This window comes from Microtus ochrogaster, linkage group LG5, assembly GCF_000317375.1.
Source record: "Microtus ochrogaster isolate Prairie Vole_2 linkage group LG5, MicOch1.0, whole genome shotgun sequence".
NCBI lineage: Eukaryota > Metazoa > Chordata > Mammalia > Rodentia > Cricetidae > Microtus > Microtus ochrogaster.
This window is the reverse complement of record NC_022031.1, coordinates 48,509,357-48,519,450: the sequence shown is the minus strand read 5'-3', so window position 1 is coordinate 48,519,450 and position 10,094 is coordinate 48,509,357. Positions and strand designations below refer to the sequence as shown.

The window sequence follows — 10,094 nt, the reverse complement described above, 5'->3', positions numbered from 1 at the left end:
GGGCGGGATATGTGGGTCTCCTCGAAGCACCCTTCCAGCTGCCCGGGGAAGCTGGGTGGCACTGGGAATTGGTGATGGACAGTATGTGACGGGAGGGAAGGGCTGGGTGGCACTGGGAATTGGTGATGGACAGTATGTGACCGGAGGGAAGGGCTGGGTGGCAGGAGATTAAAGAAGAATGCCTTTCTTGCTTTGTTTTTCTTGGGAATTTCTTCGGAAGAGTTCCTTTACATTGGGAGTTGTGCAAGGAGGACTGGTTATCCAGTTCAAGAACTTTCCTTTCCAATGGAGGTGCGCAAATTCATTTCCCAGTGCCTCTTCCTGACAATGGCATGGTCAAATGTTACTCCAGAAGTGCGGCCCTCGCTAAGATCGGAGCAGCGAGTCCGTTGCCTACCAAAGACATCATTTCTTTTTTCAGTCATTAATTCAATTTGTCTATGGCCTTTGGTCCCCACTCTTGGGAAAATCACTTAGATTGCTTCATGCGTCCATTTCCTCTTCTGCAAAATGGGAACATGTGTTGGATGCAGAAATGTGTGCCCTTTTGATGTTTGACATGATGTTGTCATCTATGAAGTCTGTGTTTCAGAGTCATACAATTGAGTTAAAAAAATTACAAAAATATCTCATAATGGCTCAGTGGGTAAAAGTGCTTGCCTGATGATCTGAGTTAGATCCCTGGAACCTGTATAAACATAGAAGGAGAGAACGATTTCCCACAAAGTGTTTTTTTTATCTATACATGAAAGCTGTAGCATATATAATACACACACATATATATATGTGGAATATATAATATACATATAATACACATATATAATGATAATAAAATGTTTAAATCTCATAGCTACTAAATATTTGTGTGCACATGTGTGTGAGTGTGTTGGTACATACACATTAGTGTAGTATCAGCAGAGGTCGAAACGGGGAGCCTGATTCTTCAGAGCTGGAGTTACAGGGTACTTTGGAAAACCACCAAGCAATCTTAACTGCTGAGCCAGTCCCAAATGTCACAACATTGTAAGCAAATTTACGGATTTGTGTTGGGCTGCATTCATAGCTCATAGGTATCCTATCACATGCCATGATAACTTGGTACATGCTAAAGTTGAATTTCCTCATATGGCTGTTGTATGTGCTAAATAATACATCGCCTATAACCTTTATGGTTCTTGGAAGCTTACATTCTCTATAAACATTTGGTGTATGCTGTTGCTTGCAGCATCAGAAGTCTATGGACTTTTACTAAGTACCACTGCTATGCTCCTGGCCTCTGAAGAGAGGACAAAGAAAGGACCAGGAAGCTCCAGGTGATCTGCAGAGGGGGCAGAGCAGGCTGTGACAGGTTGGGGGTGGAGATGAAAGCCAAGAACAGATGAAAGAGGAACACCCAGGTAAGGCCAGTGTCCAGAGAAGAGGTGGTTCGTCTGGTGACGTGGTGGATGACCCTGGACAAGAAGATGCTGTTGAGCCTCCAAGTAAGTCAGAGGACTTCTTGCCAGAGGATTCAGCTTGTGTCAAGATAGCCCAAGCACAGGGCCAGAAGCAGGGGGTATGGGAAGGGCTGCCCTATCGGGAGGTGCAGAGGGCAGGGCTGGAAAGTTCAGGTTCGTCTTTGGGGTGTGTTTCAGAAATAGACGAAAAGTTGTGCAAAGATTAATTTCTGTAGCATTAGCTTCCTAAGGAAGTGTTGATATTTTGGTTCGCTTGCTTTGAGGCAGGGTGTCATGTAGTCCAGGCTGGCCTTGAAGTTCTGATGTTCTTGTCCACCCCCGCCCTCTTAAGTACCGCAATGATTGGTATGCAGCCCCCCTCACTCCATACCAAGTTTATTTGTTTATGTAGGGCTGAGACCTGCACCTAGAGTTTTGTGCATATTGAAGACACTGCTACAAACTCAGCTGCATTTCCAGCCCTTATGTTTGGTTGTTTGAAGCCTGGTCTCAGGCTGTGTTTCAGCCTTTCATGCTGGCTTTGAACTTGGAGTGATCCTTCTGCCTTCGCTACATGGGTACTAGGTTTAAATGTGTGAGCCACCACACCTGGTTTTAAAGGGAGTCCTGGAACATTTTCCTGACTCTCGAGGCCTCCTGCATTGGAAAACCTTTCTTTCCTATCAGGCTATGATAAACAAATCATGGAGTCTAGTGGCCGGCAGGTGGTAGAGGAGATCCAAAGGTACCAATGGCTCAGGGTGACACTGTAGACTTTTAGTCCCTTCTAAGTCCTTTAACTTAGGCCTTTGTGGGTCTAAGTTGGTTAGCTCCTCTGTCTGCCTCATCTCCATGAGACCCTGATCTTGTACCTGCAGAACTTTGCAGATGAAGGCACTCAGCCCTGTTTGAAAAATGCGTAGGTTACAGATTTATCCATCTCTCTGTGGTTTTCTGAACTCACTTCCCGGAAGGAATTGTGAGCAGCTTTCTTGTCTTCTGGCTGTCATTTTCACCTTGGTTGACCAGCTTTGGTTTCTGCAGTTTACAGTGATAGGAAGAAGAAAAGGAGGGAAGGAAGAGAAGGAAGCTGTCCTCTGCTCTTCCTGCTCACCTGGTCAGATTCCTGGATGGGCAGAGTAGAGGCTGGATTCTATTCTGCCCAACCAAGATGGACTTCTCAGGAGTGGGTTCTGCCAAGTAGAAGAAAAGCTGGGTCCACGCCTAGGCCTCAAAGTCTCTTCTGCTAGTTTTGCTCAGCTCCTTTAACCTTTTGGCTTAATATGCAGACTCAAAAGAAGAGCCCGAGGAACCAGGTAGATTATTATCTCTCCAGCACCATGTAGATTATTCTGGAATTAGACCACTACTGTCAATTTTATTTGGTGATTCCAGTTGGGCCTCTGAATTATCCCTGTAATTTTGTGCACTCTGTGTATCTCAGGCTGTCAGAGAAATCCTATAATTAATTTTCTAGGTGACAAAAATGTTTAAGGAATAACTAAATAAATGGAGCTAAATTTAGAGTTCTGACCCTGTACAACGGAATGCGGCAAGAGGCAGGGAAGCGATCTGTGGCTGGGAGAGGGAGAGTCTCCCTTCTATCCAAAAGGTGGCAGCAGAAATTACCTCAATTAACTGAAGAAGAAGCCAGGCCTCCTCTGCCAGCCCGCCAGGAGCCCTGGCACACTCCTCTTCCCTTTTCTGCCAGAATTCCAGGCCACGCTCACCAAGCCGTCCCCAACTCCATCTGCTGCTCCCGTCTGAGACTGATCCCCAGGCCCCCATCACCTCCTGTCTCCTCCTCCAGCTCAGCATTCCAGAAGGAGCAGGGTCAGGAGTTCACACAGCAAAGAAAGCTCAGCCCAGAGCCACTTAGCAAGGAGCTCAGAGAGAAGAGGCCAGGGCTGTGTCTGGCGTGCACAAACTCCATGGACAGTGGGAAAGGCTTTGTGCAAGCTCAGTAGTCAGTCAGATCTCTGGGGAAACATAAGATCCAATGTTTATCAAGCTCTTCATCCAAGTCTTTTGTATTTGATTTCATGTATTACTATATGGCCTCACGATTAGCCCAAGCTACCCTGAACACACCAAGTAATCCAGGGTGACCCCATATTCCCAATCCTCTGAACTCAGACTTCTGTGTGCCGACACTATAGGGATATGCCACCACACTGGGCTCTCTTGCCTCTTTTTCCTAGCCCTACCCCCATCCCCGCCATCCTGCCTTTTAAAATGTGTTTAGTCAGTTTTGATTTTCTTTGCTTTGTTTCTGTTTGTTTGCTTTGAGACAGCGTCTCACTACGTAAGCCTGTCTAATACAGTCTCTCTGTGTAGAACAGGCTCTCTCAAGTGCATGGCAGTCTTCCTGAGTGCTGGATCATGGACATGCACCTCTGGGCCTAGCTTCGTCCTAGCTTTTCAACGCTGAGAGTGCTCTGTGCTGGATGTCTGTACGTGACAAGGATAGCTTAGTGCTCACTGGGGGCTAGAACCGTCTAGGTTTTGGTTTTCTGGCAGTGAGCAAAAGACCAGTCCTTGGCTGCATTCTGCTCACCTCCTCATAGAGGTAAACGTGGTAACTGACAGACAAATGTGCCTGCTTAGACAGGGGGACCTGGAGGAGGAAGGGCACAGTGAAGTACCAAGTGACAGAAGAGGCGGTCCCAGCTTCCAGGAGGGCGCTCAGGGCCAGTCTGGCTGAGGAAAGCTTAGGAGTTGCCACCTGAAGGAGCCAAGGCAACAGCCCTGGCCTGGGGAGTGGGATTGGACTGAGGCAGAAGGCTACGTGAGAAACCCCTGAGACAGGAAATGCTAAGTGGCCTCTCACAGACCCAGGGTGAATCCTCTAGGAGAGGCATATGAAGGGAGACACGTTTTAAAAAATAATTACTGTTTTAATTTCACTGTGGTTGTTTAGACTGGGGATAAGCAAGCTCTATGTGTTTATATAGTCAAGTGCTAGGCTTAGTTTTTATGTTCTTAAGTGGTTGGGGAAGAAAATCAAAAGAAGTCTGTTTTGTGACATGTGAGAACTAAAGGAAATTCAAATTTCCCAAGTGCTAAGTAAGGTTTTCCTGGAAGAAAGCCATATTCACTCATTTATGTCCTTCCTATGGCTCCTTCCGTGCTGCCATGGAGGAGCTGGGGTCAGGACAGAGACCGTATGGCTGTGAAGAACAAACTCTGTATGTTTTGACATTGGATAGAAAATTCTTATTAATTCCTGGTTTCTGCAATATAAGGAGAGTGGCTATGCCTTCGTTTTGAAGTCAGGAATGAACCCCTTTGGACGAGTGGGCTGTCCCTCATTTCCAGAGAAGGGGCAGAAGTACTAACTCCCTTCAGAGACCTAGGAGAGCTAATGAAATAAAGACTTGATGACACTAGTGAGTGTTTGGTATTTGTAGCTCTTGTAATGATTAAGCCTAATAAAGTACAGAGGTCAGTGGAAGCATGCAACGGACTGAGGGATGTTCGTGTCCCCCTGGAATCTGTATGTTACAATGGCATTTGAGCCTTTAGGGCATAATTAAATGTAGATAAGAGCATGAGCGTGGAGGTCTCAGAGTGTTTGACCTTACAAATAGACACTAGAGTGTACCCTCCTCTACCAATCAGGGGAGGACACAAAGAGTTGACAGCCAGGAAGTCATCTGCAAGCCAGAAAGTTGGTCCTCACCTGAACCGCGCTGGCATCTTCATCTCGGGTTTTCATCTTCTAGTGAGTGAGAACTGAGTGTCTGATGGATGCTCTCCGAGCTGGCAAAGACAAGCAAAGAACCACTGTCTTTTTCCAGGAAGCCAGAGAAGTAGTAGCTTTTAGAGAAGAAATCAACATTTCCCGGGTGAAAAGAGAGAAAAAGAGAAAACTCAATGCTCCTGCTAAGCGCTGGTGGTGTGAGTTGGGCACGCTGTGATTGGGGAGGGGAGGCGGCTCATGTCAGAGTAGTGATGGAGGCTCGAGAGGAAGGAAGCATTTAGTACAACGGAGGCTGGAAATTCACGCTAGCGAGAGGCCAGGTACCCCGTTCTCAAAGCGATCTCCTGCATTGAGTCTTGCCCATTTGATCTTTGAAGTGTTCCATTTACTATCCCCAAAGTCATCTCAGAACAGAGGGTTTTGGAAAGCCAGCAAGTGAGGACACCTGCTGTTTATTCTTTCGTGGCCACAGGCTAGCCAGCTAGTTTCCCAGCCCCTTCTCCATGGCCGGCAGCCTGCTGATCATGGAGATTGAGGTGAATAGGGAAGACGGGGCCCCTGACATCTGCCCATGAAGAAGGAAATACCCCTTTCAAAGAAGAACACAAGGTACCGAGAAGACAGCACACTGTGACCTAATAAAGTCTCCATGGATTTAGGCTGCAGACGTTGGAAAGTTTTTGAAGGGTTCTAAACAGGAAAGCAACGTTCTCAGTCTTGCCTTTAAAAGGATGCCCCTGACTCCTGCAGTTCGGAAGGAGTGGGACTAGAAGCTGTTGCCACAGTGATTCATGGAGGACACAGTAGAAGCGACTGTGGAGATGAAGGATTGCCCTGACCGAGGAAACAGAGCAGAGAGATCTGGCATGGGAGTCAGGAGCCCGATAAGGGTATGGAGCTTAAAAATGGTGGAGGTGACAGACAGAGTACTCTGTGACACTGTACACATTGTGAAGCTGTTTTCTGCCATGGGCAACAAGAGAGGGCACAGGTCAGGGAGAGAGGGCTAGGGGTTACAGAGCGCAGGATGGGGTTGCTGGGCTGGGGCTGCCTTTGAGGGATTCAACTAACTGGCCTGTAGCTCTAATTGAAGCTAGAAGTCAGGGAGTCATTAGTAAGTTGGTGTTAGCACCGAGAGACAGATCCTCTTACCCATATGCTGGCTGTATTCATGGAATGAAAGTGTGTGTCCTAGTCAGAGTTTCTATCGCTATGATAAAACACGATGACCAAAAAGCAAATCGTGGAAAGAAGGATTTATCGGATTTACACTTCCACATTGTAGCCTGTCACTGAAGGAAGTCAGGACAGGAACTCAAACAGGGCAGGAAACCAGAGGCAAGAGCTGATGCAGAGGCCATGGAGGGATGCTGCTATCTGGCTTGCTTCCCTTGGCTTGCTCAAACTGCTTTCTTTTGAACCCAGAACTACCTGGCCAGACATGGCACCACCACCCACATGGGTTGTGCCCCCCATCACTAATTAAGAAAATATCTTATATTCAAGTCTTTTTTGGGGGTCTGTGTGTGTGTGGTTGAGACAGAGTTTTTCTGTGTGACCGCCCTAGCTGTTCTGGAACTCACTTTGTAGTCCAGGCTGCCCTCGAACCCACAGAGATCCTCCTGCCTCTGCTTCTCAAGTGCTGGGATTAAAGCCATGCACCACAACACCTATCTTCCAGCCAGATCTTATGGAAGTATTTTCTCAGTTAAGGTTCCCTGTTTTCAGATAACTCTAGTCTGTGTGTCAAGTTGACAGAAGACTAGCCAGCACAGTGCACATAATATTCTGTCTTTCAAACACATGAGTCTTTAACCCCCTATGACTGCCGTGTCTCCTCCCCTGATTGTACAGTTTTATAGGAAGTTGCCAACACAACAAACCATCTGAAGCCTCCAATGAAGCAATTATAGAATGTGGAAGAAACAATCAATCGACTGTAAACTCTGCAGCAAGAACTACCCAGAAATAGAGGGCAGGTAACAGGCTGACTGCCATTAAGTCAATGTAACCTGATGTCTTATTGGAAGCTGCCTGCCCCCCCCCCCCATCAGCACGCACAAAGGAAAAACTGTCCCTTACAGACTACCACTGCCCACCCACCAATCAGTGCCAGTCTCAGAAGCATCGTTCTGTAATCACGAGGGAGAGGTTCATGTTGGGGAAGTTACTCGTGAAGACCTTTTGACGGCAGTGGGATCTACCCAGGCAGCGGGATCTACCCAGGTAATAGAATTCAGCATTCCTTTCATTTGGCTCTTGAGACTGAACCACTCTGCTCAAGAGATGTTCAATCTCTGGCAATGATGACAGCATTAAGATTTCCATATGTGGCAGCCCTATGCATGCCATGCCTGTAACTCTCACAGCAAACTTGCCAAGTGGGTATTGTTTAGCTTCAACATATAATAAGGAAAGGGAGACACAGTCTAAGTCATCTGGCAGGTATCATAGAACTCTGATGCAGGCCAGCTGCCTCAAGCCAGATCTGTTTGACATCACAGTGCATCCATCTGGTCTACCTACCAACTGGCCACCTTTGTCTGAACTCTTTGTGTTGTATTTATATTTGCCCTATTCTCTTGATCTTTGGGCTATCAGAAGATCCTTACTGGTGCCACCACTTGCTGTCTTGGGCTCACACTCTGGAGTAACTTCTTTTTTCTTTTTTAGAATTTTATTTAAATAACATATTTTCATTTATTTTACATACCAACTGCAGTTTCCCCTTCTATGTCCCTCCCCTCCCCAGTTTCCCATCTACCCCCTTGCCATCCACTCCTCCTCCATCTCTAGAGTAACTTATATGAGACCTTAAAGAAAGTGACGCTTGATGAGATGTGACTATATTGCCTTCCTTTCTTGCCCATCTGCAGTACTTTTTCCTGTTTCTCTAGCCATTTCAAGCCCTGATGGCCATTCTTTCTTCCCTTGCAACATTTTTGCTTATTTAAAAACTCTGGAGTACTCTAGATTCCTTACCCTACTCATAGTGGGGTTGTTTGTTAACCACTTGGATCAGATCCCCAGACACCAGCATGGTACTACACAGAGACATCAGTAATGGTGCCGATGATTATTTTATTGCTATTAATGAAGATAGGACCTGCTCTTCCCTTCAGCGCAATGAGAGCCATGAGGTTCTCACAGCCATTAGCATCTTGATGTTCATGTATAGTGATATTTTATTTGTGTTTTATAAATAAATCTCAACCGAATACCAGAAGGTAAAACAAAGTCCCTAGAGGCCAGGCAGTGGGACCTTTAATCCCAGGATTTAGGAGATGAAGGTAGTTGGATCTCTGTGAGTTCAAGGCCACCCTGACTCACACAAGATCAATGCAGAAACAGATCCAGGTGGTGGTGGCTCACACCTTTAATCCCAGTGCTACGGAGTCATACGCCTTTAATCCCAGCACTAGAGAGGAATATAAACTGGGACGAGACAGGAACTTGCTCTCCTTCAGTCTGAGGATTTCCTAGAAGTAAGAGTTCTCTAGTGGCATGACGGCTTTGCTTTTCTGATCTTCAGGATGAACCGTAATATATGCCTCTGGGTTTTTATTATTCATGCTACATTCATGCATATATATACACACAATGCTTCCCTGTTCCCCACAGGAAGCCAGAAGACTTGGGCTGTGTACAAGTTACTCATGGAGCCTTCACTTGTCTTGTTGGAAAAAAGTGTTTTCCCAATCACTTAAAAACAGGAAATCTCATATTTAACCTCCCCCCCTTTTAAGACAGTCACAGGAAACCAGAATTACAGGGAAATTTTTTTAAAGAGCACAATGATTTTTATTTGCTGATAAACTAAAGCCCTTCTGTAGGTTGTTTTCTCAAGCATACTCCATTTTATTAAAAAGAGAAGGCTGACTACCTCTTAAGACTCTGATCCATCTTCATATTGACTCATCTGGAAATAACAAAGTTCCTAAGTCTCCTTGGCTAATCGCAGAGGTGCTTCTTTTTAAGGGATTTCTTGGTAAGGTATTTTACATGCCTTTTAGAGAACTTTTTCTCAGAAATGACTGATTGCATTCTTCAAGTATTCAATATGAACGTCATTCCTGACTTCCAGTTTGTTCAGTAACTTAGGTTTCTCCAGTAAAAATGAGTTCAAGTTTCCAAAATCAAAATTCCCTCTCCTGTCAGATGAGTAAAGTCCAAATGAAGCCTCCAGGTTGACATCTTAGGTTTGTCTTTCTGCATCATCATCTTGACTCAGTGCCTGTGGAAGATCTAGGGTAAAACGGGAAGAAACATGCTTTGTGCCCATTGCCCCTCCTCTATGCTGGCATTCTCTAGTTCAAACTTAAGAAGGTCTTCCCTGTGAGTTCAATATGACTTCATCGACCCTGTTGTGTCTGCTGTTGATCTCTGTGAGTTCTTCTTCTTCTTTTTCTTTTTTAGAATAGTTATTACATACCAGTTTATTTGTAACAACGTCTTGGCTATTAAAGGACCACTGTAAGCCGAAATGACTAAAGGTTTTGTCTGATTATATCAACATTCCTTGCTCAAGGATGAAATGTTAGAATTTGTATATGTTTTTTTAAATTTTCTTTTTGTGTGACTTTTTAAAAAATTGTTTTTATTTAGCTATATATTTTCTCCACCCTCTCCCTTCCTCCTCTATTCCTTTCTACCCTCTCCCATAAACACCACACTCCCAATTTACACAGGAGATCTTGACTTTTTCTACTTCCCATGTATATTAGACCCATGTATGTCACTCTTAGGATCCTATTGTTGTCTAGGTTCTCTGGGATTGTGATTTGTAGGCTGGTATTTTTTTTGTTTTTATTTTTGTTTTTTTGCTTTATGTCTAAAAGCCACTTATGAGTGAGTACATATAATAATTGTCTTTCTGGGTCTGGGTTACCACACTCAATATGATGTTTTCTAGATCCATCCATTTGCCTGCAAATTTCAAGATGTCATTAATTTTT

General features: G+C 45.1%; 1 pseudogene; it reads right to left on the bottom strand.

The window, feature by feature from the left end:
- Positions 1 to 9,025: 9,025 nt before the first annotated feature.
- LOC113457737 lies at positions 9,026 to 9,360 on the bottom strand (annotated as a pseudogene).
- Positions 9,361 to 10,094: the final 734 nt, after the last annotated feature.